The 27,832-nt window shown below is 39.5% G+C and overlaps 1 long non-coding RNA gene across 1 annotated transcript; it reads left to right on the top strand.

Moving 5' to 3' along the window:
* Window positions 1-121: 121 nt before the first annotated feature.
* LOC112572943 lies at window positions 122-27,832 on the top strand. Its single transcript, XR_003101109.1, has 3 exons — window positions 122-1,224; window positions 8,106-8,531; window positions 27,602-27,832. It is a non-coding gene; the product is annotated as an uncharacterized LOC112572943 (long non-coding RNA).

Below are 27,832 nucleotides of genomic sequence, written 5' to 3'. Positions count from 1 at the left end.
TGTCATTTGAAATTGTGTAATAAGTTATTTTTTGTGTTGACAGAATGCAAGAAGCAGGCCAAGAATATTTGCTTTGAAATAATATTCGACTTGTTTTTTTATGCATTAAGAAACACTGATGGACTGCCGGATTCTAAATGCAGGCCAAACATATTTGGTGTGAAAATAATATTCTTCTTGATTTTTTATCCATTTGATTAGATTGATTGCCCTTAAACACATTTTTCAGTAACGGCCTGCTTTAGGGAATCAGCGATCGAAGCTCCAGTCCACTCAATCCATCAATTAGGCTTTGATTTATGTCATATAAGAGTGCTTTGGCCTGAATCCTGTCTTACCATCCTTGTGTGTGTGTGTCATGCCAGATGGTGAAAAAAAAAATGCCTCAAAATGGAGATCGGCAGTCAGACAGAGAGGAAAACAAACAGCTAGACAAAGTGATAAACAGACAAAACACACAAACAGGCAAAAAGAAAAAAAAATATAAAAAAGATGAGATAGACAAATATATTTTTTTTATTTCCACTCCACCCATCATCACATTCTGCTCTCACGCATACAGGAACAAAGGCAGATACGAGTGAGTACGTGTTTTAGTCTATGGACCTCTGCCAAACTTGTAACAATAACGACTAGACAAAAAACTAGTTCTCAAGGTCTTCATGGGATGGAGAGCGCAGGCCAAGACATGATTTCCCGGAGGTGACGTAAACAAACCATCCGGAGTCTTCGCTGGGGAAGATGACGTAGCCACCACCACCACTGCGCTGCGCGTGCGCGGAATTTCAGAGGTGGCGCGCAGAGGAAGGCGAGAGCTCTGGAAGCTGCTGCTGCGGCTGCTGGCGCCGTTTGGTCCACAGAACGCGTCCACACGTGCGCACGAGCCTGTGAACACGAGATGCGCACGCAAACAAGGGCAGGAAGGTTGTGGAAACCAGCGTGTATATTACGTCACAGAGCGTTGGCATGAGTCTCACACCGGAGGATCGGCACAGCAGCTCATGAAGGGATGATTGTCCCCATCACCAACCTCTCTGGAAGACCTCGATGGACAAGAAAATGCCATTACTGAATATCAACGTTCTGGCATTTTAAATATAAAGTTTCTTGAGAGGAATAAGGCAGCTGTGATGAACTTCAGTGAGCGCGTTCTCAATACTGGGACAAACGATGACATTCAACCACATGGACAACATCAGACGACAAAAATGACAATCAGCAACAGTAAGTATGAAACTGATTTACTGTATCTTTGTCACGTTTTACTACGCAAGCATCTTCAAATGAAGACCTTTAGATATTTTTAAGATAGGCGTGAGGTGTTTGCAAGCGTGCTCATTCGTTCTGTAATTAAGTCAATTATCGTGTACTCAGATTTACCAGGCCTAGGACATGAGATATTAGAATATCAAGCTTTGCTGAATACACCACAGGTGCTAGTAGGAGAGTCTGCGGTAACCTAGTGTAGAGTTCGTCGAGCAATTAAGGAATGTGGCCTTGATCCTCTTCTGTTTAGTGAGGAGATGTTAACATCCACTGACCTTTTGAGGACCTCATTGCTTTGAAGCCAGGTCTGCTTTTTCTACCGTTAGTGCTAGACTGTTTGATACCTTCTCTGTTTTTTTTGTACTCTTGGTATTCAGGTATCTATGCGAACTGTTGGCATTTTGTTCTTCGTTTACTTTTTGCTCTTCTCTTTATTCATGTACCTGAATATAATAGTTCATTTGCTGTTTCATTTCTCTTTTTATCTCCCTTCCCTTTTTTTTTTTTTTGTTGTTGATGCATTTATCCTTTTTTTTCTTCTTTCTTTCTTTGGGGCAGATAAAGTGTTAAATAGCTTAGGTAAAAAAATTTATAGCTGAAAGAAAATCGAAATCCTGACATGTACAGCACTTTCAGAAGCAGTCAATAATCAATGGTAGTAAAAAATAAGTTTATTCTTGAAACATACTGAGATAAATTACATACTCCCAAGATTTGTATGTCTGAGGTAAAAGTTAAAGAAGAAATCCCAGCGATAAACGTAAAGAACAACTGAACAACACTTTACTAATGAAAACGGTAGAGTAAATGATGAAATATTAATTTAATTTATATCGTAATTTAATTGTATATTCGTAATGGAAAAGCTGATAGACATTTTAAATTGATGAAGATATGAAAAATATCATGTATCAAATCCATAATGAAAATGAGAAATCCACAAAGATGTCTGGTACTCAAGATAACAGTTTGCCAACAATGCTAATCTTCATTTCACGTACTTTGACGGCGGCTAGCAGACGACGTAATCCGTCAAAAGGCGTAAACATAGAGATTTCCATCAGCACGATAAGGGAGATAACCATGCTGGGTGGCAGGTTGCCTCCCGTGTTCTGGTCTTCTTGGTGGCGTTCACACTATCAAATCTACATTCAGCTGCTCACATCTATCAAGCCTCATCCCATGAAAGTGTCTGCCTCTCGCGAGACTGAGATGACGGCCAAGAGATGGCTTGATGTGATCTTCCATAAGTCCTATCAAGATAGACAGAAGGTGGTCCTGGCTGTCTGCTATGAATATGGATGTGTATTAGGGGTGATCATGAGGCTTTAAGAATTTTTCTCTTGCTGTGGCAACGACCTACACAAAAATTGACACTTCCAACGAAAACATTTTGCCATTTCCCAAGATCACATCTCGGAGAAGACCTCACCCACGGCAAAACGACGAAAATATTCCCGAGCCTCTAAAAACACTCTTGTGAAATGTAAGCAACAGTAACTGGTTTATCTAATTTTGCTGTTACTTGACTTTGTGAACAATTAACGCATTGTTATCAGTTCTTGTTAGCACTAAAAACTTTCGTTTGGTTTTTGTCAAGCCAGAGTAAAATATTCCTAGTGATCAAAGGGACTCATCTGCATTGTTGTTAAAATAGCTGGACATGCACTCATGGAATTTCCAAATATCATATTCTCCAATAACATTGACCAGTACAAAGGTTCTGTAAGTTTTGAAACAATACAAGTAGAAATAATAATAGACACAATGAATCCAATTTCTATGTTTCTTATTTTGTTACCAGGGTTTTTGCTGACATTTTTCACTAATATTTATCCCCAGTCCAAACAAATTATTAGTTTCTTTTTAAACAAAATATTCAACTTTCAATTTATCTTCTTATGCTCTCTGTAAATTCTCTGCAAGAAGATACCCTTGAAGAAGAATTGTTAGTTCACTCAGTGCGTGATTCTAGTAAAACATGTCGATGTGAACAGTGTGCCAGCTGCAGACTGCACCCAGGGAGGAGATGAGGATGTGAGGTGGTGAGGAGATGAGGAGGGTCTGGTTTCTGTAGGGAGGGTCAACTCAAGGATCGATGTAAGAGCTCGCGGCCATGCATACTGTGCAATAACCCCTTGCTGTGTAATGGACTCCAGGTCCTCCACTTGCCTTTAATTTGAACTGGAAGCTGACGTGTTCTAGTGGTATTCGGAAATAGCGTTGCGATCATCATTTCCGCGAGAGAACGAAGGTCGGAAAGAAGAGAGACGGAGAAGACAAGCCAGGAGAGAGAGGGGAGAAAAAGTCGATGGAAAAGAGAGAGCAAATTTTTAAAAAAATGAAGTAAATAGTGAAGAGAAATGATGGAGGAAAACATCATTTTGAAACTTGAAATTTTTAATGACATTGACCCTGTCATTATTATATAGGGTAGTGATAGATAATCAAGAATGCTATTAACAAACTAAAAAACAAGATATAAAACCAAATGGACATTTTCGTTCAGTTTGAATCAATGTTCTATGACCATCAGGCACTAGAAGTTTGTGTAAGATCATTATGCATTTATACTCCAACAGAAGGGACATTGTTTTGAATGCTAAATTCAGTATCATACTTTTTAATTCTTTTACATTTTCTTACGTAATTAATATCCAAAATTATGCACAACCATGCACAATTAGTTTTGACTTGTTTTCATTAAAATCGGTTTTGCACATTTTTCTTTATTATCAAAAGTTTGGGTGGCTTGTCATATTTTCTAAATCTGCTTTCTTCACTTGTCCTACCATTGAAATTTCTGATAAAATTATGTAAACTTCATTTGTTTGGTGAAATGCTGTAATATTTTCTCCTCTGGTAAAAGAATATTATTCGTAGGGTCTGTCAAAGGCTTCTTTCTGGCGCCACCTAGCGTGACCTGAGTGAAATGGCTTTGTCACAATTCATCAATTTTCTGTTTATTATGTATTGTTGCCGTCGGATTTAATTTCAGTGAGAAAGAATACGTTCACCAGAAAAAGAACCCCCCTAAGCCTTAGCCTTGCCTAGATTTTTTTTTCAGTTGTGACTGAATTTTACAGACGTTGAAAAATATCTCAGTAGTTTAGTTCAGTAAATGTTTCCGTCATGAATACAGTAACAAACTATCTAATATAGCTAACAAGCTAATTGTATAATTTAACAAAAAAGTCTTGAACAATATAATTAAGATTTGATTATTTTGCTTGATAGATGTATCCTCTTTCTTGTTTTACTGTGGATTTCTTCCAGAGTTCAAATGATAGTAATGGAGAGTACACTGTTTTGGTGTAACCTTTCTTTCTCAATTGTTATGGTCACCTTTGACCTTTGTACCATATTAACTATCCGGCCGATTACCCCTTTTCCCCTCCCCAGAGGTTCTTCCCATCCACCCTGAAAGAAAGAAAGATAAAAAGAGGCCGAGAAGAGAAAGAGACAGAGGAAAGAAAGGGGAAAGAAAGAGAGATAAGAAAGAAAAGAAAAAAAGGAAAACGCAGATACAGGAAAGAGAGAGATACTAAGAGACAGAGAGAGGTAGGGGAGAAAAAAAGGGAGAAAACGAAAGATCAAAAGATTATAATGGCACCAGAAGCAAAGCTCTATCTAGCTCGCTGCTAAACAGAACTGAATCATGCTATTAGCTCCTCGGTGAAAACCGAGACACGTGGTGGAAAACATGTCCGGAGACCGACATTACCAAGTCTCTTTGTGTCTATTTTTCTGGTGTTTATCAAAGAAAATCTCTGATTTGAAATGAAGGAAAGCCAGACAAACACTGGGCCCAGGGTGACGAAGCCTTATCATCGCTACACATTTCCCTACTGGATGTTGATATATTTTATTATTGAATTCCTCGTTTTTTTCCGTCTTTGCATCCTCTCTCCTTTAATTGCCATTTTTCGTAAAGCAGAGAACCTGATACATTTTATTCATCCTGACTTCTCTATAACTTAAGACAGAAATACTTTCGCTGGAAAGAAAACTAATTTTGAAGACAATATTTAGGTCGTTTGATTTAACAATTCAGAAAAAGGTGAATGATTCTAGGTAAAAAATAAGTCTGTCTTTAGCTCTGAAATATTATTCAGAAACACCATGATCCTGCTCAAACAAATGATTTTCAGAAGCACTCCCCAACACCTTGACCTGTTTTAGAGGATGAGCTTGCTGTACAAGTCTCCTAAACTTAACTAATGTTTCTCACGAAAAGCTCGTTAACAAAGCTTGACGTGCGAGCATCTTGTGATGGGGGAACACGGAGCCTGAAAGGTCTTCCTAACTGAGAAACTGTAATAGAATATTTGCCCATGTCTGGCAAGACACGAGTCTGGAGGTTTGGAGGAAGGGACATTTTGGAGTCCAGAGACTTTGTCAACATGATGTGCTAAGTCAAAATTTATTTGCCGACATCTTGTCCAATCTGCAATGCGATTGGAAGGTTAGGGCCACCATGTTCGCAACAATAGAAACACCTTTGATATTTCTTATAAATTGTGTGAAAAGTAAATTAAATTTTAAAAATTGTTAGCAGGTAACGTTGTCATCTGTCGTCTGCTGAAGCTTACGATTGTTTTCATAGCTTGCATTTTATCTAACCTTTTAAAAAAAATTAACAGGAGCTCGATGGCTTCTAAAAATATTAAGTTGTGATAGAAGGGAAATGAACCTGAAGACGAAAGAGTTTTATTTAGAAAATGACATTTATAAAAAAGCTACCATCAATCATTTTTTCCAAAATCTCGCAGCCTGTAATCTGCACTTAAGGAGCTTAAAGGCATCTATCTTTTATCACAGACAAAATTAATCAGAGATTACTGTTTCTGACATCTCTTCATTTGGTGTCCTGTAAGTATGTCAGCCACGTTGGTTATTCTGATTAGTCTAGACTCTAGACATCTCTCGGTCTCAACAGTAATGAAAAAGTTCAGAACAACTCGCGAAAGGGGACACTTACTTGGTTAGAAATTTCTTCACTAACAACAGACAAATTTTATAAGAACCCAAAGGACTATTTTCATTTTCATACATCTCTTGATCATTATATCAGGAGAATGAAATGGTAGCCTAGGGTTTCTGTCTTTGAGACTATCCCGCGATGACTTTTTTCAAACTTTGTTTTTTTTTTCGTGTGTTTTGGGATTTATTTTCTCTACTATGAGCAATTCTCTGTCAAGCCTTCAGGAAGACCCATCTATTACCGAGCGGAACCATATAATCTGTGTAAGTCTTACCGATGGACACTGACCTAATTCTATTATCATACATTGATATCAAAAAGTAGATATTTTAGACTCACAGGGATTACAATTTGCTTTAGTATAGTAATAATAATTATTGAGTTTAAAAGATAATATTAAAATTTCTTTTGCCAATAAGAACAATTCTCAGAAATCGCGAGAATAAATTTGTTTTTGACAAGCTTTTGCGAAGTGATTTTTACATGTCAGAAATTATTTCAACAATCGAGCTGGTATTTAGCGAGGAGTATAGTAAAGTTCACAAGTTTAAAACAGGAAACTATAGAGTTGATGTAGTGTCATGTCCTGACATCTTTAGTCTAGCAATGCACGGACTGAAAGGCAAAGGGCAAAAGCTGAGCTAAGCAACAACTTCAGTCGCTTCATTTCGAAAATGTGAAAAAAAAACTATCCAAATACAAAATGTATAAAACTTCGGAGTGTCTCATATACTCCACAAGGATTAAACGGTAATAAAAGTCTTTTGTTCCTCCCTGCCTTTCTTTCTCCAGACATTCTTAAAAATATTTAAACATGTATAATCAAATTCCAAAAGGTTTACTCAGAACCTTCAGAGGGGATATAGAACAAACTGTATAATACACAATAATGAAATACGTGATAAATCCACAACAAACTGTAAATAAAACACACAATGAGTAAATGAAGACAAAGTAATTAATTTCACTTTTTACACAATAACAACATTGATCTTAATTCTTTTTCACCAAATGTGCTTTGATGTTGGCATTTATATTATTCTTACAAATTTTGTTAATAGTGCTACCAGATATTTAAATTTGTATGAGATTGGATTATTGCAGTTCAAATCGAGAATTAATTTCCGTCATACTCTTTTCAAAAACTCACATAGAAAGTTGATATCGAGGTTCCGACTCCAAAGGTCGACGCTGACGTCACGCTTCCGATGGCTGTCAAAGTTTTTTGCCTTCACTCACGTTCACAAAAAAATAAATAAATAATAAAAAATAAAAATCAGCATCCCGCTCATGTAGCTGATATTTCTTTCACCTCCAGTATTACAACAATCACCATCCCTGCTAATGCAGCTACTAAATCGTCGTCAGATGGCGCTGCCACGTTTCATCCACGTCTGTTATTTCACAGCAGAAATAATTCTTTTTTGCTTTGGACAGAATTTCTCAATTATTCGTTAACTCTTCTTGTGACTGACGTGCACACTGCACCTCCTTCGGCTTTTCTGTCTTTTTTGCCTCTTCCAGCATCCTTTTACAATTTTTTAAACCTTAGTTCAAAGTTTTTGCGGTATGCTTATTGTTTTTTTGTGGCTTCTCTGTAAAACAACACCATGCACTGTATCGTCAACAGGCTCATTTTGGTTTCAACTGGATTTTAATGTTTAAGTTTTGATGTTCAAGGGGGTGTGGAAATAGTAGACTTTGTTTTGTATGGATTGAATTGAACTAAACTAACCCTCTTTTCATTAATTTTTTGTCAGTATGTACGAGATTTTGTTATGCTTTCTGATTAGCTAGAATTCACTATACATCATTGACTTTTATTTAAATCTCGTAAACAATTATTCTGTTCCAGTTTAAAGACAACATTGTTTGTCTCGCCATCATCACTGGTGAAAAATTCTCTAAGTTGTGCTGTGTTGTTCTTGCAAACGAAATGAGCTTCGAAAGAAGAAAACAAGAGAACAACATTCTCTCTGGACAGTCTACGGAAGAAGTTTGATAAAGATGACCAGGCAGACTGCACTGAGAGATGCTCAGCATAGTAACAAGCCTCTAGAAGTTTAGTCCGGAGGCTACACCAGGCAGCAAAGTTCTCTCTGAGGGGTTTGAACTGTTGCACCTGCCCCGACAGGTTTTTTATTCCTTCTCACGACTTTCAAGATGCTTGGAAGTGACAAAGTGACCGAAGGCTCCACAGTAGGGCTGGACAGGACCCGATGGACCTGTTTGTCAGCGCTGACAGCTCTTCCTGTGTTCTTTTTTCTCCTGCTACATACAGGTGAGACGAAGCACCTGTCTAGTGATTTATAGAACTATGTTTCCAACCCTCTCTCTTGTATTTTTAAAATTTAACTCAAAGCTCCAGCTTATCTGTAAAAGCTTGAAGACATTTTTTCCTGTCCCTTCCAGTCTCCGAAAGCCAAACAGCAGCCCAGGATTTGTTTAGGACATTAAATGTAGATATATTCTTTTCTAATATTGGAGATAAAGGCTAATTGTTGGTTTTTCCTTAAGACACCACTTTGTTCGTCGTTTAGATATTGTGTAATTAACAAATGGAGCAGTTTTCTAAAGGCAGTGATTGTTTTTGCTTTGTTGTATGTTTGAAATGATGTTGATAACAGGGTCCTTGCGGTCTATGAGGTCATGAACACAGATACTTCCATGTACTAACACGTGCTGTTATGTTATTTTATATCTACTCATGTCAAAGTTTTATACATTTGCTTATTTTTATTCTTTCTTTAAAAAATTATCGTTTTTTTAAAAGAAAAAGAAGAAGAAGAAAAAAAAAAGCAAGAATTTCTATATATACATCTGTCATTTACATCTACAATTGTCAAGCTACGCAGAGCAAATCTTGACAGAAGCTGGTGGTGAAAATCGACCTACATAGATATAGTTCTTACTCGAAACTAGTTTAAAACCCTATTAGTGTTGAACAACTTTTTTTATTTTGGGGTTAATTAATCTAGTGCCCGTTTTTGGCTTTTTTAAAAAAGTTTTGTAGCTTTTTCTTCTCTATTTTTTACGTGTTTCCTAAGTAGTGGGTGTCGAGTGAGTTCGTCTCACTAGTAAAAAGTGCCCTCGAACCCCTCAGCCCCTGTCCCTGCGGCCAGCAAGGCTAATGAGCTTTTACGTGCGTTAATTTATAAGTGCAGCTGTCAAAAAAGTTTTTGAAGTGAAAGGAAGTGTACATGTAGGTATGGTTTGTCTGTACTGTCAAAAATCACAAGATTCTGGTGCCAGGTCCTGGCGTGTGGACACCTAAATCTCTCTGCTCCAAATCACTCCACCTGTACGTGGCACCGTGTCGTTGCCTTCTTCCACTCGTAGTCTGTTGATTTGTGGGATGGTTTAGTAACTCAAGATGGTCTTCCAACACGACGTCCCAGGTTCCGAACGCTCCACTTCCCCGTTATGGCGGCCCTCGCGATGGCGTCTCTCGGCAACTAATTGCGTCCAAGTGACAGCCATGGCGGCCTTATCGTGGGGTTCGTTCCTGGCGCCATCAAAACAAGTCCATAAACCGAAACCAGGGATAGACCGCACTGCTGCGAGCTTTACCACCGAGACTAGGAAACAGACGCCCACCGTGTCCGACAGGCAATGAAGGAACCATTTGCCTCTAATTGAATGAAGACCCCTGTAAGGCGGGGAGGACTGTTCCCTGGTTATCTATTGACTACAAAAATGATTCTGTCGGTCGTAAGTTCTGATTAAAAGACCCAACGTCTCGGAGAATCATGCCTAGAGGTCGTTTGGGGAAAAAATCCGCCATGATCGCTCCCTCCTTGCCTCGTGCGACGTTTGGCACGCTTTGTGGGGCCAAGATTCTCGCAGCGCCACCTGGGAAGACTTGAAAGTGTGCAAATATTTAGCAGGTCACGTGATCCTTGTTTCCGGAGCAACTGTTTTAGGTTGGCTCGGTGTTGGGAGTGTGGGTGGGTGTGAAGAGGGAAGGATGGGAGGGGAGCAAATCTATCAATTACGTTGCAATGAAACGTGAGTTGTGTTCACCAACTATCGAGGACTTGACGAACGAAGTCTAGGCGGAAGACGAGCAGCTGCGATGTCTGTCTTCAATTTTTGTCGGAGTGGCCAAGCTGTGCAAAAAAAAAAAATCGTGCTCTGGTTTGTAGATGAGTGTATCAAGGAAAGATCAGTGGCTTCTATAGACTTTTGTCTCTTGGTTGGTTAAAAAAGTTGGTCTGCACTCATCGTCTGTATGTGTATGGGGTCAGTGGGAGAGGGGAGGGGCTGGAAGAAAGTTGTATTTTACGAGTGTGAGCGTGAGAAAGAATAGAGTAGGACTCGGAAACTTAAATTTAGAAGTGCTTGTCTGTGTAAATTTTGCTTGTGTCTGAAAATATGTCTGCATATCTTTCTTCTATAAAGCTGGCTAGATGAATGCATTGATGGATAGATCGCGACAAGTACAGACTCATAATGGTCAAGTTGAGCCTAAGGGCAGAGGTCACTTCCTAGTGCTGCCCACTCATGGCCATCGTCTTCACGGGATCCCGGATGTCTCGCCCCGCCCTTTAGATTAGAGGTTTGTGTAGCGGCCGAAAGCTTTCAGTCATTTTCTTCTGGCCACATTAAAGCTGAACAGGCAGGCTAATTCAGACGGTGATACAACCCTTTACATTCTGTTTCTGTTTTTCAGTTATTGTCGTCATTGTCGTCGTCGTCGTCGTCGTGATCATCATCATTCATCATCAAGTCATCACCTCACCTCCTTCCTCCTCCTCCTCCTCATCATCATCATCATCATCATCATCATCATCATCATCAACAACAGCAGCAACAACAATTGTAACAGCTATCACCGTAATAGTTTAATGGAATTCCAGATGAAAGCTACATAACCCTGGCTATAGCTTTTTTAAGCGAAAGTAGTGCATCTGAAAATGTAATATCTCCATATCAGCATCACACCTGGGGTATATACATACATATATTCGGTTAAAAATCGCTGTCAGCTATCGTGTTCATCAAACCTTTTTTCCGATTTATCTCGGTTACCTAGACAGCGTTTGCTGACGTCAAGCCCAGTTCCAAACATATCGTGCTGGGAGCCATCTACCACCAAAATCACCAGCGCCTCAACCTTTCCATTTTACAGAGCCTTTTAATCACTCTCCTCACTTCTGCCTCTCTACCTGGCGGAAACAGCAGCAGAGTATAACGGAAGTTGTTTTTGCTGGTCCGTGGAACAAAAATATGTCCGAGACCACAGCCCCTTCCCACCTCCTCATCAACAACCTAACAGCCTCAGATTCAAATGATCAGAGAGCACGTGCGACAACATCCGGGCACTTTTTTACGCCGACCCGCATCACCCCGCCATCGAGTGACAATTGTCCAGGACATCCGCACATTTCTCTACCTCTCCTGCAGCTAGTGCCTTCCGTCAAACAAAATGTCAACTCAACTTTATCTTTCAGTTAGTTAGACATGATGCTAGGCTCGATGGAAAGGACAAAAGCCTGTGTTGATAAACAAATACAGAAAAGGAAAGTAAGCAATTAAAACATGAAGAAATAACAACTGTTCGAAAGAAATGATATTAAAAAGAAAAGAAAGCAGCACAGTAAGTAATAATCACAGAAACTGCCTGACAATTTTTTTTTAAAAAAAACAAAGTAAAGCTGTTTTGCTCTAACCAGATAACAGCAGGAGTTTACAAACTTCAAGAACTATTTGCAGAATTTTCAGCGAGTCTAATGTTATTTCGCTGTGTGAACTCCTTTGCACCATGACAGCTTGGGGTTTCGGGAAGGAAGTCGTGATCCCTGTGCTGCGAGAAAAAATGTTTTGCATGTTAATGCAGCAGCAGAAAAAATACATTTTTAATTAAGTATGTGACTAATGGGAGAAGCCTTGCGATAGTTTCTTGTTTTCTTCTAAAAATGAATATAAATGTTCGACAGCACATGTCGATGAATTGCAGATTGTTTCATAAAATAATATGAAAAGATAATTAATATGAATGTAATGAATGCTTGTGTGTCTGTGAGATGGTGAGAGAGAGAGAGAGAGAGTGGAAAGATATTTGTCTCCTTATTAGAATGTTACATCAGACATTTGTCTCCTTTGTTAGAGTTTTACGTTATCAACGCATTTCCACCCTGACATTGTCCCCACTCGTTAGCTATTCCCAATGTAATGGTGTGTGTTGTGTTGTTTTAAAGCATGTCATGGATACATTCAACATATAAACAATAACATTTCATCAAACAACTCTCGTTAGATTTAGCTGTAATCTTAAAAAACAACCCACTGGCACAGCTTTCACTTGTTTTGCAACAGTGAATTGAAGAATAAAGAACAGGATGCAATAAACATTGGAAAACAAACAAGTTCCAATCAATACGTGACCCAAATACACAATGCTCAATCGTCGATGACATTGATAAATTTGCTGAAATATTACAACGTGGTTCTGCTGCAGGTTTTCTCGGGGGAAAAACGTGTGCAAGAAAATTTGAATGATTTATTTTTCATAGAAACAACAAAATAACAGAAAAAAAACTTAGGTAAACAGGAGAAAGTTCTAAGGCAGGTGGTTCACGCAAAAAAATTGCAGAAGTAAAATATTTAAACAAAAGGCAATGAAAAGAAAGTGTCAGGTGGAAACTAGCGCCAGCAGTGTAGGGAATATTATAGTAAAAAAAAAAACAACTGGGGTGAGTGAAAATTAGAGAAAAAGAGAACATTTACAAACACTGACAAACCGTCAGAGACACAATACTCTTGAAAAATTAAAACTGCGTGGGTAGACATGCAAGGTTCTCTGGGCAGGTCAGAAGGCGAGATGTGCAAAGCAAGGGAAACTATCGGGAAAAGGGAAGTAATCTTAAAACCTGTCGGCCATTTTATGGCTTCGGCAGAGCGTAGATCATACATTTATTCTGTACTGTGGAATCTATGGGCACACACATCTCGTGTTACAAGCCTGTCACGAAACCCCTCAAACAGGGCGACATACATAGAGGGCGCTTTTTGAATACCGCTGTTTGACGTCAGAGCTCGTGGCGTGCCGATGACCTGCCTGTAACCTTCGTTGTGTAAAGAAAGTGCTTCTGTTTCCGAATAGCAACACACCGTTATCTATTTTCTCTCTTACGTGACTCTTATGTCGTCTGCAAAGCGTAGGATGCAGATCGGCCTTCCACCAATGGAAATGGAAGTATGGTGGTTGTGGAGGGTTTCGATGTTCTTCAAAAAGAGATTAAACAGCAGAAGTGATGGGGGACTTCTTGACGTACACCTGCTGTGGTGAGAAACTAAGCTCTTAGTCAGCAGTACTGCAGTCGTTGAGCTGTTATGTAAAGCGCTTCGGAAATAAACGAGACCTTCCTCGATGTTAAAATTTTTACATCACGTGCCAGACTCTGTCAAATACATTTTTAAAGTCTATAAATTTGTGGTAGAGATCCCCATGATGCTGAAGATGTTTTTTTATAAGGATGTGACAAGCTGGGTCTTGCACCAAAAACCCAATTCGTGGGGTGTTTGAGAGTCGCTCTACTTTCAGCTTTTGTTTTAGGTTCTTTATAGAACAAGGTCATGTCCTCCTCATCTTAGCCTTGTTGATTTTTGGATTCGAAACGTCTCGGCAGCCGAATAAAGTCGATTTTGTTATGGACCAAGCCGTCTGGGGAGTATCACGTGGCTGTCCTTGATATTTTAGTAGGGCTGTAAGGCATTGGCTAAGGTCTGAGTCTCTTGCTCCGAGCAACTTCTAGAAGTCTAATGCTTATGTCGTTGGTTTTGCTAAAACCAAATTTACCCACCGTCCTTGGCCATTGCTCTTAGGTGTCTGGGCCGACCTTGGTGTTTCAGTCACCGATTACAACGATGATGTCCTTGGTCTAAACTCCCTTCACACCGTTATCTAGTTGCTGATGAAAGCTCCTCCCCTTCGTTGTCTTCATGATTTGGAGCGTATACTTGGACAAGGGTGACAGTGTGGGCTTCTCTGATACACGTATGGAGATCAGCCTGCTGGATACGGGTGTGCAGCTGATGACGGCTCCAGCCATCTTACTGTGCACGAGGAAGCCCATAGTCATTTCTGGCGTCCTCCCCACTGTACCACAGTTTGTGGTCGTCGTCCGTTGTTGTTTTTTCCAATCCTGTCCATCTGACCTGCACCAGACCCACAATGTCCCACCAGTATCGTTGAAGCTCGTGGATGAGTTGTTACACCTTGTCGCAGTGGTGTAATTTTGTACGTTCTACGTGCCAATGGATGTCCCATCTCTCAGCTTGATTTTTGCTTTGGATGCCGATAGGGAGCGCGGTCTCTGCTGATCCGGGCCTCGACCGATCCGGCATCTTGTCTCTTCTACTACGTACATTCCATTGCACTCGCTCAAGAAAACAAAAATGGAGGGTGTATGAATAAGAAACAAGACTCATTGAAAAATGTCACCTGGTTATCGCAATCATAAAAAAAATTATGTCATATTCAGAATAAGATTTTATAATCATATTAATCACATCAAAGTCGGCAAGTCAGAGTGCCAAAAACAAACCCCAAAACTAAAAATTCTGCATCTTTTTGATTAATGTCTTTTGTAGTAAAAAAGTATTTTCTCTGTCCTTTTTTTAGATCAAGGGCTAGAGTTAACAAGCTATAACTTTTGCTTTTTCGAGTAACCTCGTAAATAAAGATTTGTCATTTGTCATTCGTCATTTGTCATTCATCTCTTTATCTCTAAGCTCCTTTACTTTTTTTTTCTTTGTAAAGAATCACATCTCAATGCCTGGGGGAGAGGAGAAAAGATATTCTTGCCTTTTCAGTATATATATATATATTTTTTTGAGGGAGCAACTGCCCTCCTCCCACCTGTGTCCCCCTAGTTCGCCAGCAGGTTCACACACACAAACATCCTCGATAAAGCTTCTCATACCTTAGCAACCTTTCCAAGATTAAGATTACGCTATTTTCACAATCACGTCACACTTTGAAATTTTACGTCATCAAATAAATGACATTGGTGACGTCATCAGAACCCAAGCAGGTCAGAACGCTAATTGTGACGTCATAACAAGGGAGATAACCGAGTATGTAACTCATCAAATCAGGAAATGTTGAAGAAGTTGTTTTTACCTTGTTGTTGTTTGCTATCATCGAGCTCCACGCGCGACCCCAGGAGGGTGACAGTAATTTATTCGTCACCAGCAACTGAAATCTGTCTCACGAATCGAATTTCTCACTGACGCGCTGAGAGAAAAATACGAGAGCTTGAATCAATAGGAATGTAGTCTAGCTTTCCACAGGAATGAAAAATCGACCACTAGATGTCGCGCCAGCAATCAACTTCAGTGTCTTGATAAGGATTTGGAGGATGTTGTCAGCAGGGATGTGTTTTAGTATGAGCTGACGTGCACATGGTAACGCCATTTTAAATGTTACTCTGTTTTGTTAGTCCTTGCTGAGACTTCAAATATATTTAAATTATAAAACGTTTTAAAAGTTTTTTTTTCTAGAACCTTGCTTAAATATTGTTCCTCCTTGGTTATCTGCCTTTGGTAAAATTGAGATCATGGAGTAAAGTAACCTTTTCCAGTGCATAACGACAGAGAAACAGATATTCCTGGAAGTGAAAGGTTCTGTAGATTTTGTAGCACTAATGATTTGGGACTAGGGGAGGAATTTCATCATCTATTTAATTGTAATTTGATGATCAACCTAAAAGTCATTTGCCACTTTACTATAATATGTTCACAACCCTTATTCTTATTAATTTCAATTATTGCTAACTTCAAAAAATAAAAAGACACTCAGCAGATTAGCTCCATACTAAAGATGGTGAACTAGATGAATTGATAAAGTGTGTACATTTGTGTGTATTTATATTGGGATGGAAAGATGTAGAATCGGAATAATAATAACAACAACAATAAATGCAAACTTTGTAAAGGGCGCACTCACACTCCTAAGGATCATGCTCATAGCATGAACAAAAACGAAACATGGACAATATAGGAGGGACAGGAAAACAAAAAAAAATATAATATGAACTATAAAAGAATAAACAACCATACTTAAACGAAAAATAAAATAAAATACAGAAAACACAAAAAGAAACCAAATAACAAGAACAAGACCTGAGAGTAACATGATATTGCAAAGGTAGGGTGTGACAAAGGACTAGCATTATGGGAAAGGCGTAATTAGGAGTAATGTTTAAGGAGGAGGAAGGAGGAGAAGGAGGAGGAGATAGGGAGAAATGGCGAGTTTATTATGGAGAGGATAGGGGAACATGCCATGGACCACGGATGTAAATAAAAATCCGTATTGTGACCCTGTGTGCTGACGTGATGTGCTGATTCTGTTCACATCTTGTTTCTTTTCATGACATGTATGGATGTTTCCAACAGCCGAGGAAGAGGGAAGGAAAAGCAATATCTTGTTATTGCCGATGAGAAGGTTTTTGAGTGCGGTCTGGATGCAGCATGCATGCTCTTCCCGGTCCAGCGATGCTCTCGGTCCTGTACTTTCAAACGAGCAAAGAAAGATTTTCTCAGATTCCCTGTGTCCGGAAAATTGCAAAGCTTTTGCAGAGATTCGTTTTCGTAGAAAGTTAAAGTTTTAATTACAAGAAAAAAGGGTTGGGGCAGAGTTGTTCCGGTTCTTTTTTCGCTCTCTCTTAATTAAACTATTTCATCTTTAGATCTGTCTTTACCAATCTTTTCTTTCTCTTTTTTTCTTTTTCTTTCTTTCTCTGTATGCGTGCGTGTGTCCACGTGCTTGTACTTACGAGAACTAGTGGCTCATAAATGGATGATGATGATGAGGATGAGTAGGAGGAGGAGGATGCAATTTTTGTGACGATCAGGTATTTTCACGATCGACGAAGATGCTTATTTATCATTATGTAGGTCTCGGATGATTGAATGTAATTGAGCATCGCCTCGTTCCATATCGCTTGATGTCTAATGTCGACTCGGGATGAAAAGCTTTCATTAGCCGCACATTCGGATTTACCAGCATCAGCGCACAACAATTTCACAGATAATCATCCCTTTCACCTCACCTTCGTTTGAGTCCCGGCACGGGATTGTGACTGACCAGGTAGACATAATGAGCCATCATGAACAGATAAGACTGACAATGGCAGACCGGTGCAACCAGTTCGTCTGTTTGTAACAAGATTTAATGTCTGGCATCACCACGAACACAAGGAGGCTACTTAGTCCTGTGGTTAATGGTCTGATCTGGTGTGATACCAGTTCAGGTTAACGACATGGGATATCTGATTTGTTAGAGAAAGGAACACATGGTTCGTACTTCTCCTATCAAGTACTCTAGTTATAATTATTACTATTAGATCAGTAAAATGAATTTCCCACTGTTGATGCGAGCTCAATCTTCTGCACACGAAAGACTACAAACAAACCGACAGACAACCATACAAGAAACATTATCATTGGCAAAACGATGATACCAGGACAAAAACTATTCGATGGATGAAAGACTGAGGAGTGAGAAGAACAGTATCATCATCTGTGATATTTCTTAAAGAATGGGTTTTGAGGCAGGATTTGAAGGCTTCGAATGTCACACTTCGAAGACAAAGGACAAGAGAATGACAACGGTGGCACTGTGGTGATGTTGTCATCAGTGAGAACAGTGGCAGCCAGTGAAGTTCACGGATGAGAGATGTAGCATGGTCTTCTTTACGCCTCGGAAGGCAACACGAGCGGATTCATTGTAAACCCTTTGAAGTTTGTTCAGTAAGTGGTTAGAGAGACTGATGAATGGAGAATTGCAGTAAAGCAACCGGAGCAGAACAAAAGAGGACATGAGTCAATCAAGCAGGACTGGAACCAGTTTACAATCAGTCCAGAGTCCAGTAAGTAGCACGAAAGCCCTGGATGTCAAGGTTCTAGTGTATAAAACGAAGTCGCCTGATCCAACAATGACAGGAGATGTGATCATGTCGCTAACAAGTCATTAGCCCCCATGTCATCTATCGAATGATTCTCGCGATAGGCTGAATAAATGGTTAAAGTAGATAATTGTTGGAAAAGGGATCAGAAGTCTGACCAACACAATCTTTACAAGGGTTCTGGACATAAAAGGGAACTTAAAAACAGGGCGATCGTTTCTGAGTTATTAATTTCGAGATTTGCCTTCGTTAGAAGTTGGGTGACGATAGCACACTTTACGAGGGGTATAGCACTAGTCGACAACGTTTTATTGATAACGAATGATAACTGGAAATCATCAAGTTAAGGCACTCGTCTTTGAGAATAGTCGGCATCGGGTGGAGAAGGCAGGAGTTATTCAAAAACTTTGTGATGGATCTTCCCTGACTTTAGATATGGTTGAACCACTTGCAGCTCATTGCTCTCATGCCCAGTAATTATAGGATCTTTATCATGACCATTTAAATAAGGATATTGCCATGTATCGAAAATACTGTATATAATTTGTCAATCATCCCTAAAAGTCAGTAAGCAGCTACATCGAGGAAAACAGAAAAAAACAATGGACGCACAAGGGCAAAGGTCATGATATCTATATTACTGTGACGTGACTTACTATTATTTTGTTGTCTGATTTCATTGCTAGTTGTAAATCAGAACTATTTCTTTCATGCCCTTATGAATGTGCCATAAATGAAAACCCTAACGTGCGATCACGTGAAATAAAATTAGAGTATGTGTCTTGTAACGGTGCCACCATCTGCTACGCAACCCCAAAGATTGCTCAGGTCCTTTCAGCGACACCCACTACCGGACATTTTTCTTTGGCTTCCCACGCGAACCGCCATTACAGGTTGTGGACTGAACAAAGCATTGTTAATTAAGCATGGCGACTTACATTTGTTAACCAAATAGAGAAAAATCAGCAAATCTTGTGAGGTGTTGTACTTTGAGACACAACCGATGAACGGCTTTGAGAGATGACCTGAAATTGTGTGGGTTTGTTGTTTATTTATTTGTTTTTGCTTGTTTGTTTTGTTGTTTTTAATTATTACACGGACTATTTGAAATACGCATGCGTAAACGTGAAATTTATTTACTTAATTTAATTATCGTGTGCTTGACCTGCTTGAGACTTCTGGACAGATTGAAGAGTGGGTGCTCTGTCAGCAGTCAAGGGAGATAAAATCCGTGGCTGGTCGTCTCCCTTGCCAGACAATTAAGCGAAGTGCTTTACTAAGCAGACATGCAGAGAGTACAAAGACGCGAAATTTGCCTTCTGTAGCTGAGGCCAAAAAATTAGTTTATCTAAAGTCTCTGTGGCATCCGTAGATGAACTTTCTACTCTAGATATTAAAAGCTCGAGGACCGACACTCCAACAACAACCTGGCTTGGACGTCTCTACTTACGTCCTAATGGTTAAAATGTTATTTTTTCTGATTTTACAAGGCAATTATGAAGTTTTGCTGTAGAAAGAGAAACATTCAGGTTTATTTTGGACGCATTCAGACATACAAACGGTTCAATAACGACAATTTACAACGTTGACAACGTCAGAGGCGAACGTTGTTGGTGTAGTCTGTAGTGTAATCACTCGCTCACATTTTCTTCTCACCTAAAGTAACTGTAAACGGCTTGTTTGTTTTACAATTTGCGTTAATTCTTTGATATTTTTTGTTATTTACGTCCTTTCACCGACATTTAATTATATTCTAACGAAAAAAAGGTCAGAAAAACATGGCAAACTAATCTCGGTAACTAAAAAGGCATGCGGGCATTGATAGGATGTTAACAGGTCGCACGGCATCCCTAATAGAAACTTAAAACTTGCTTTAGAATATAGAAATGTATTGGATTGTTTTTATTGTATTCTATTCTATTGAATTGCATTGTTGAACAAGGAATAACTGTGCTAGACATGGTAAGACAATGGAAGGTAAGCACCTCTGAAGCCCCTATAAACCCCGGGGAAGCATCAAACACCTCTCTCTCTCCTCTCTCTGTCCCTTAAAACTGTGACCAGTCGTTGGTGGAAGGAGTATGATGAGACACAGCAATGGTGAAAGCGCCTACCCTGCACCTCATTCACTAGTTCCCCCAGCTGGAGGCCTTTCCACCCCTTGAAAGCATCAAGTATACATGCATAAATAATAGACATGATTTATACAGCACTTCTACCCCCGCCATCACAGGCAGGCAAACAAACAAGCCAAAAACAAAAAGCCATAATGATGATCATGATGATGATGATGATAACACACAAAGATAATTACAAATTAATATACTGGACGTAAGAAACAAAATGAGATGCTTTACTTTGTCCAAGAAATAAGTTTTTACCGTGAATTGTTTGCAAGATACAAGTTTTTTTTTTACTTCTCCATCTTTCATCTTAAGGCCACAGTAGTTGTAGCAAATTATTTTTAAGGACACCCCTGATAAAAAAAAAGGTCATTACACAGAACAAAGTAGGTCTTGAACAGTATATGTTTACAGGAAGTAATCACAGTCCAAGTCTTAAAATTCCAAAACTACAAATAACAACTATGTGAATGTGTTATAAATAAGAGTAGAAAATAATATGACTGAGGGTGGATAGAAGATCCCAGATGCTCTGACACCAGCTGCAAAGCATCCTCATCCCAAAGTAATGATTTGCAAAAATCTATCGCAAGCTCGCCCATTATCCGATTGATATAGGTAATAAATTCGTTAAAGACAATGTAATGTTCTATAAGTTTTTTTCAGAAACCAGTGCTAAGCCCTAATTTTGTAGTCACGTGCAGCAAAACGAATCTCAAGAAAGCTTACAATCTTGTCTGACCTTTCCTCTTATCTACATCCTCCTCGGCTTCAGACAATGAGATACATCTGAATTCATACGAAGAAAAAAGAACTACATACACCAACATACTCGCATTTCACCTGTGTATTAGTGCAGTTCGAAAAATTTAGAGAAAATCGTATTTTATTTTTTTCACCTTTCCAAGTTTGCTACAATAGAAAAGTTGATAGATGGTGTTCAGGATGACAATGTAAAAGTTGCAGACGCTCAAGTTTTCAATGGCTCGTAGGTCCTTGAACCCACGGTGCCAAACTCTCCACAAATTTACTTCCACAAAAGTCTGACAAATCCTTATTGAACCTCAAAAACTTCTCAACGGAACTAGAACTAACTTGAGTCAGAGCTAGTGAACTAGACCAAAGCAAAGCAGCAGACGACAACCAAGTCGAGGTATAGAGATAAAATACACAGAATGGCTGACCAGAAAAAAAAAATTTCTTAAACCGATGTGTTCTCAGAAAATGTTGAATATTCTATCGTCTGCTCGAGGCATATGATACGACAGAGGAAGGTGAAATGATTTCTATGCTGATGGAAATAAAGGCTGACATTGTCAGTAGAAGTACGAAGATATATCTATTAGGAGTCTAGGGAATGGAGAAATCAGAAAAGAAAGGAGGGACAGAGCTTGTAAAGAACCGAAAGCAAAGTAAAGCAAGTTTCTAGTCTGCTCGAGTCTGGACAGGAGGCCATTAGAGAATACAGAGAAGAGGTTTGGCAAGATCTTATTTGCGTGCCTGGAGTATAAATCGTCAGTCCAGAAGTTTCGAGTTTCTGGAGTTTGTTGAGAAGATGCAGATGGTAGACGGACAAGAGAGCACTGCACTCAGGTCTTAATCAAACAAAAGCACAGACGAGGATGTAGGCAGCCCCAAGGGGATGATACTGATGGCTCACGCTGATACTACTTTCATATAAACTGATTGCACCTATGGTATTATTTTATTGTGACAGGTCTGCTTTGCCCAGATCATAAATGTTGAGAAGAAAGCTATTACATTCATATCTTTTGCTTTTATCCGATGCAGACAATCTGAGAAGCATAATTAATGCAAGCTGGAAGTTTTCAGAGTGCAGCTTCTATCCTCTGTATACTTTTCTTCGTCTTATTTCATTTCTAAAATACGTATTTCCTACTTCCTAAAATTTTAGTTATTTCAAGATACTTGCTATTCACGAAGAGCAAGTGTTCTATTATTTGCAGCAGCAGCAGCAGCAGCAGCAGCAGCAGCAGCAGGGGAGAGAACCGAAATGAGATACCGCCATTTTGCAAATACTGTGCAACATGCAAGACTGTTATTTCTTTGCCAACAGAGGTTTGAATTTGGGACCAAATGTGGAAGTCAAGCGGACAAAGACTATCACATAACTTTGTTAATCTGCAAGGGCAAGCTATATACTTGGGCTACAATTAATGTATGGACGGCTGTGTGGGAAAAAGGTTTTGGGAGCCGTCTCTTTCTGGCGTTTGGTGATGCTTAAGATAGTATGAAAGCTCCATTGACTGGAACCCTCAAGAGGAGAGTTGTGAGTCCAAAACAGACTTGGAAAAAACAGTAAAGAGCGAGGCAAAGGATACTGGAACCACATGGGCCCATTTGAATGGAGGGAGGCGGGCCAAAACCGGTCCGTTGGACAGATGTTGTTAAATCCTTATGTTCTTCGAGGAGTAGCAAGGAATAAGGTTTCATTGTATTGTTTAGTCCTCTGTTTATTGAAAAAGGACACATTTTTTTTTTGGTGGTGGTGGGGTGACCTTTACACGATCGCCCTCTGCTGTCTTCACACTGAGATCATCTGCTCCAGCACGATGTCTGGAAGCAGTTCATTAACCTCGAAAAGGCATTTGATGCTAGACATTGATTTTGCTACAAGATCGCCACAGGAACCCATGCGTTCTACTGAATGAAAACAAATGGAGATGTTGTTGTGGATTTGCTTCGGCAGGCCTATTAGCATATTACTGCCCGTGTTCCCGTAAAAAACGGGCTTGGCGCCATTTGCCCAGCTTATTCTTTCGTCTCATCCTCTAGGAAATGTCCAGTGGTCTAATAGGCGAGTTTTTTTCATTCTATTAGCCGAGCAATTGGGAAATCTTGAATAACAAATTAGACTAACCCTATAACTGCTTTTAACTTAGTGTTTGTTTTTTTTGCACACACACAATATATCTGTACATAAGTTATCGAGTCATAATCTATAAATATTACTATTTATATAAATGTTTTATGCGTTATAAAGGATGTTACCAACTTGAAGGTTTTTTTTCTTATCTGAATGTATATGTCAGTTCATTAGCAGATATATGCAGACATATAAAATTATATAGTATCCGTTTTGTGTTATGAGCAGTTTTATGTAGAGACAAGGTGACAGCGGGACAATGAACTAATTCCATAATAGACACGCGTGTGTGTGCGTTTGTGTGTGTGTGCATTTGTGTGTGTGTGTAGGCGCGTGCTGCAACTCTCCCACGTGCCTCATATATTACCAACACATTCATGCTTCCATTTCACCGAGCAAGTCTCGTTTATATGTCTTCATTCCTATCCTTCACCCGTTGATACGACCTCGGGTAGACCATGGCTCAGTTTGTTTACACATGTACTAATATTTACCTGACTTCAGAAATCCTTGCTCCTTGTACGCTCTCTGGTTCACAGGTGTTTATCTCCTGTAAATATTTCCACGAGGAGGAAACTCTTTGTGGAGGGGGAGTGGCAAGGACTAAAGTGCAGGAGAATTATTTCAGTCACGAGAGGTTAGAGGTAAGCTGCTCCCATGGGTATAAAAAAAATCTTCCCTTCTTGTTCTCTTTTAAAACCAGGATGTTTGCGATCGTGCAGACCAGGTCTTAACAAACATTAACCCCACTCCGAGGTCTGTAATAAATTCTGGAGGCATCCGCTGTGGAGCATCTCGTGTTTCCTCCCTCAGCCATGTGATGCCAGTCTCTGATGTGGCTTCTCTCACCACCTGTGCTTTACCTTATCTAAATGTCTTGTTTGTATAAGTGTTTGGATAGAGAATATGTGTATATGTATGTGTATAAACTATGTATATAATTATTATACGATTGTTTATGTATTTAGATGTTATGTATGTGCGCATACTTGTGTGCGTGCGTTGCGTATTCCTGTGTGTGTAAAGCGTTGATGGTATCATCAGGTACTTCCACCCCAGTCAAAACTCAGGAATTAAGGAGATGGATTTAATGCACGTTGACCTATTTTAGATGTTTATATATAATTGAGAAGTGTAAAAATTTACACAGTATATACTCCTCAAGGGCCTGAGAACAGGGACATTCTAGAATGGTAAAGGGAGTTGGGTATGGGTTAGAACTACAGATGTCTTCCATCGAGATAACTTTACCACAGCGTGTATGATGGCAGAAGAAAGCTAAGAAATCTCTGGAATCTTCGCTTCCTCCTTCGCTAGCTTAGTCTGAGATTGATGGAAGAAACTGTTTGGCAGGTAATGCAGACTTAGGGAGATGGGTAACTGCAAGTAAAGAAACAAAAACATTTTCAGAAAATTCCGGTTAAGGCCACCTAATGCCTCTGGTGTTGTCGCCTGGTGTAAAAACACAAAAAAAACTGGTAACAAGGGATACAAGTAATGCTGTAAGCCACTGGAGAAAACTGTCATGCCAAACAGCGATAACAGCCCTATAAACCACACGCCGCTGTCAAGGAAGCACAAGCATACCTGAAGTGGATCGAAATCTGGGAGGACAAAGGAAAGATAACTCTCCAGGGAGTCTGTGGAGCTCTTCTGCTTCCGTAAATTAAAGCCGAACACACAAGCCTACCGTGGCGTCCAGTGAATGTGTTTTGACAGTCAGATGTTGACAGTCCCATGGGGAATGTCACCGTCCACTAGCCTTCCTTGTGGCAGTAGACGCCATGGAGAATGGCTGTAGTGAAGGGGAGGCAGGGGAGAGAAGAGAGGGATTGGGGAGGAGACTTTGAAGAAAAGAGGAAGGGGAGGCAAACAGATGGGTAAGATGGAAATGGAAGCATTGATGGGAGTCAAACGAATATTTTTGTATGATACTTGACGACTTTTAAGGGTAAGGGATGTACTAACAATAATAATAATAATGCAAACTTTGTAAAGAGCGTACTCATACACAGTAATTTTTTTGTCTTGCCTTGCTTTTTGTTGTCCTGTCTTGCTGTGCGTTTCTTTATTTTTCTTTGTCTTGCCCTCCTTTTTGCTTGTATATCTTATTTTGCCTTTCCTTGCATTTTATTGTTTTTCTTTTTCTTTGCCTTGTCTTACTTTTTATTGTATAGCCTTGAATCACCTTGCTTTACCTTTTCTTACTTTAATTTTACTGATCGCACTTTGTTTTTCTTGTCTGGCCTTGTTCTTCCTGTGGCTTTTTCTACCAGACTTCCTGTCTTGTCAGCTCTCTGTGGTTTTGCATGCATGGCCAGATCTTCATCGCATATTATAATCAAGTTTTGCTGGTCTCAAAAAATTCGACTCAAGATGCAACTGACCAAACTGTTTGTGCAGAACAGCGAAGGAAACTAAAAAAAATAATAATAATCCCAAATTAAAAAAAACAAAACTCAAGTGATTGGCATGTCCCTGATGAGCTCCACAGTTCGTCGCCATCAGAAGCGCTGCTGGCCATGCTCACAACATCAATTCTCTTCAATTGACATCGGCCATCATCGCCCAAGGATGCGCTCAATGGAGGTGAACCTCAAGCGGAACGCAGAATATTGAATTTGATCCTCCAAGACTTCCAACCACGCATGCGCAGAATGGGTCATCGAGCCCTTTGTCGGGCGGAAGCTACACGATGTCGAACGAAGCTCACCTTACTTGCTTTTCAAACCACAAAATAACCAAGTTTAATTTATTTCACGCTGGTAAAATTTCCTTTCTGTCATTGTAGTGACATGTCTATGGATGTTGCCGACATGTTTTTTTTTTATTACATCAAATATAAGGGAACAAAAATGAGCTGGAAGCCAATGTCGACTGATTAAAAGTTTGTTCCTTTTTTTTTGTTTTATGCTTGTATTATTTGGGTTTAATGTGTTCTTTCACTTTAGAGAGCAGTCACGCATGTGGGAGGGGATAGTCACGTGGTCTCCGTCTCTCCACGTTGACCTTCAGATGGCAACATGTTATTGTTCTCCTTAACGACCGACCAGATTATTATTTCTTGGAAATTACTGGGTTTGTGTTTACGCAAGATAATGTTTCCTCAAATCTCATACAGCAAACAGCAAACCCTCAATTTTCATTCCAGCCTCGACATTTCCACGTAATGAGAGAAAGACTTGAGTGCAAGAGGTCTTGTCAGGACTTGGTTGGCCACTGTTGACTCAGTCTTACAGTTTTGCTTGTAAAAGGCAAGTTTAGGGCTAGTCAAGGATTCAGGAGTTCACTAGCATATAAACACACACACAAACACACGTGTAAACCACGTCACATGTGTATCAAACGCGCTGCCCAATCACTTAGCTCATTAACCATCTTCAAAACTGGAATTAAAATCTTTTTTGTAGGTAATTACAGTTATTGATGGTCTTTTTTTGTTGTTGTTATTAATAACAAATCAATTTGTAGAGTTCATTTGTTACGCTTGCAAGATATCATCATCATCGTCGTCGTCGTCGTCATCATCGCCATTTTGAATTACACATAAAACTGATGGTAAACTTCTAACCAGGTCAACTATATGAACGATTTTATGGAACCTTCACCGAATATTTTTCTACCCTCAACGCCCCTCAGCAAAAAATAAATAAAATCTGCGAAATTAAATTCACACACATCGACATCGACAAAACTAAATCCCACTGATGTTCCAGACACGTGGACCAGTTTTTTTCCCCGCGCCTTTTACCCAATATCGTCTGAGTCCGGCTTTATTAATCATGGTATAGAGTACGCAGGCGATCGAACGGTCTTGCCAGTGAGTGAGAGATAAGGTTTCTGAGAGAAAATGTCAAGAAGCACTCGACCAATAAAACTGAGAAGCACCAGCTGTGTCGGCTTTGTGCAGCTTGATAAAGAACGGACTCTGTATTACTTTTCTGCTGAAGATACAGAAGGTAATCCTGAGAAATATATACTGATAACAACTTTAAAAACTTTAAGTCGGTGAGGTGGTGGGTCTATTTGAGAGAAAGCAGACGACAAAAACCCAGGCATCTGTGCGATGTGTGAAATGTGAGAAACACTAACCCTAGGACATCAATCAACTACTGAAGGAAGCTTCGAGAGGTTTTAGCTACTCGAAATATTTTATTTAATTCGACCTAAAAAAAAAAATTCGCCAAATAGTCAATAAAGTTTATTTCTATGCTTGTCATTATCTTAAACCGTTACACTAACTCATCTTAAATATTATCTTTATTAAATGAACAATAAAAACTCTTTGTCCGTGTCTGTCGAGGGTGGAAAGGGGGCGTGTTTGCGTGCTTTGGATGGAAGATTAATGATAAATGACTAAATTTAAACTGATACACAATAACATTAAAATTTGTGCATACTTAAAGATGAAATTGTTTGTTTGTGCCAGGCTTGGCTCACGAAGACTGTCTGGTCGCCAAGGGTGAGGAGCTTGACAAGTGTACCAAAGCTGCGGTCAACCTGACCATAGCGGAGGACACGCTTGACGGCCTCGTCGACACCTGCAGGTGAGAATGTGTCCTCTTCATACACCTTTACAATTCAAAACGACTTTTAATGAATTTAGTTGTATATGAAGAAATGTAGTTAACTGAAGTCTTCGTGCGTGTCACCAGACTGA

This window comes from Pomacea canaliculata, linkage group LG9, assembly GCF_003073045.1.
Source record: "Pomacea canaliculata isolate SZHN2017 linkage group LG9, ASM307304v1, whole genome shotgun sequence".
Classification (NCBI taxonomy): domain Eukaryota; kingdom Metazoa; phylum Mollusca; class Gastropoda; order Architaenioglossa; family Ampullariidae; genus Pomacea; species Pomacea canaliculata.
Note: the sequence above shows the minus strand (reverse complement) of the source record. Positions and strands in the feature narration are given on the sequence as shown.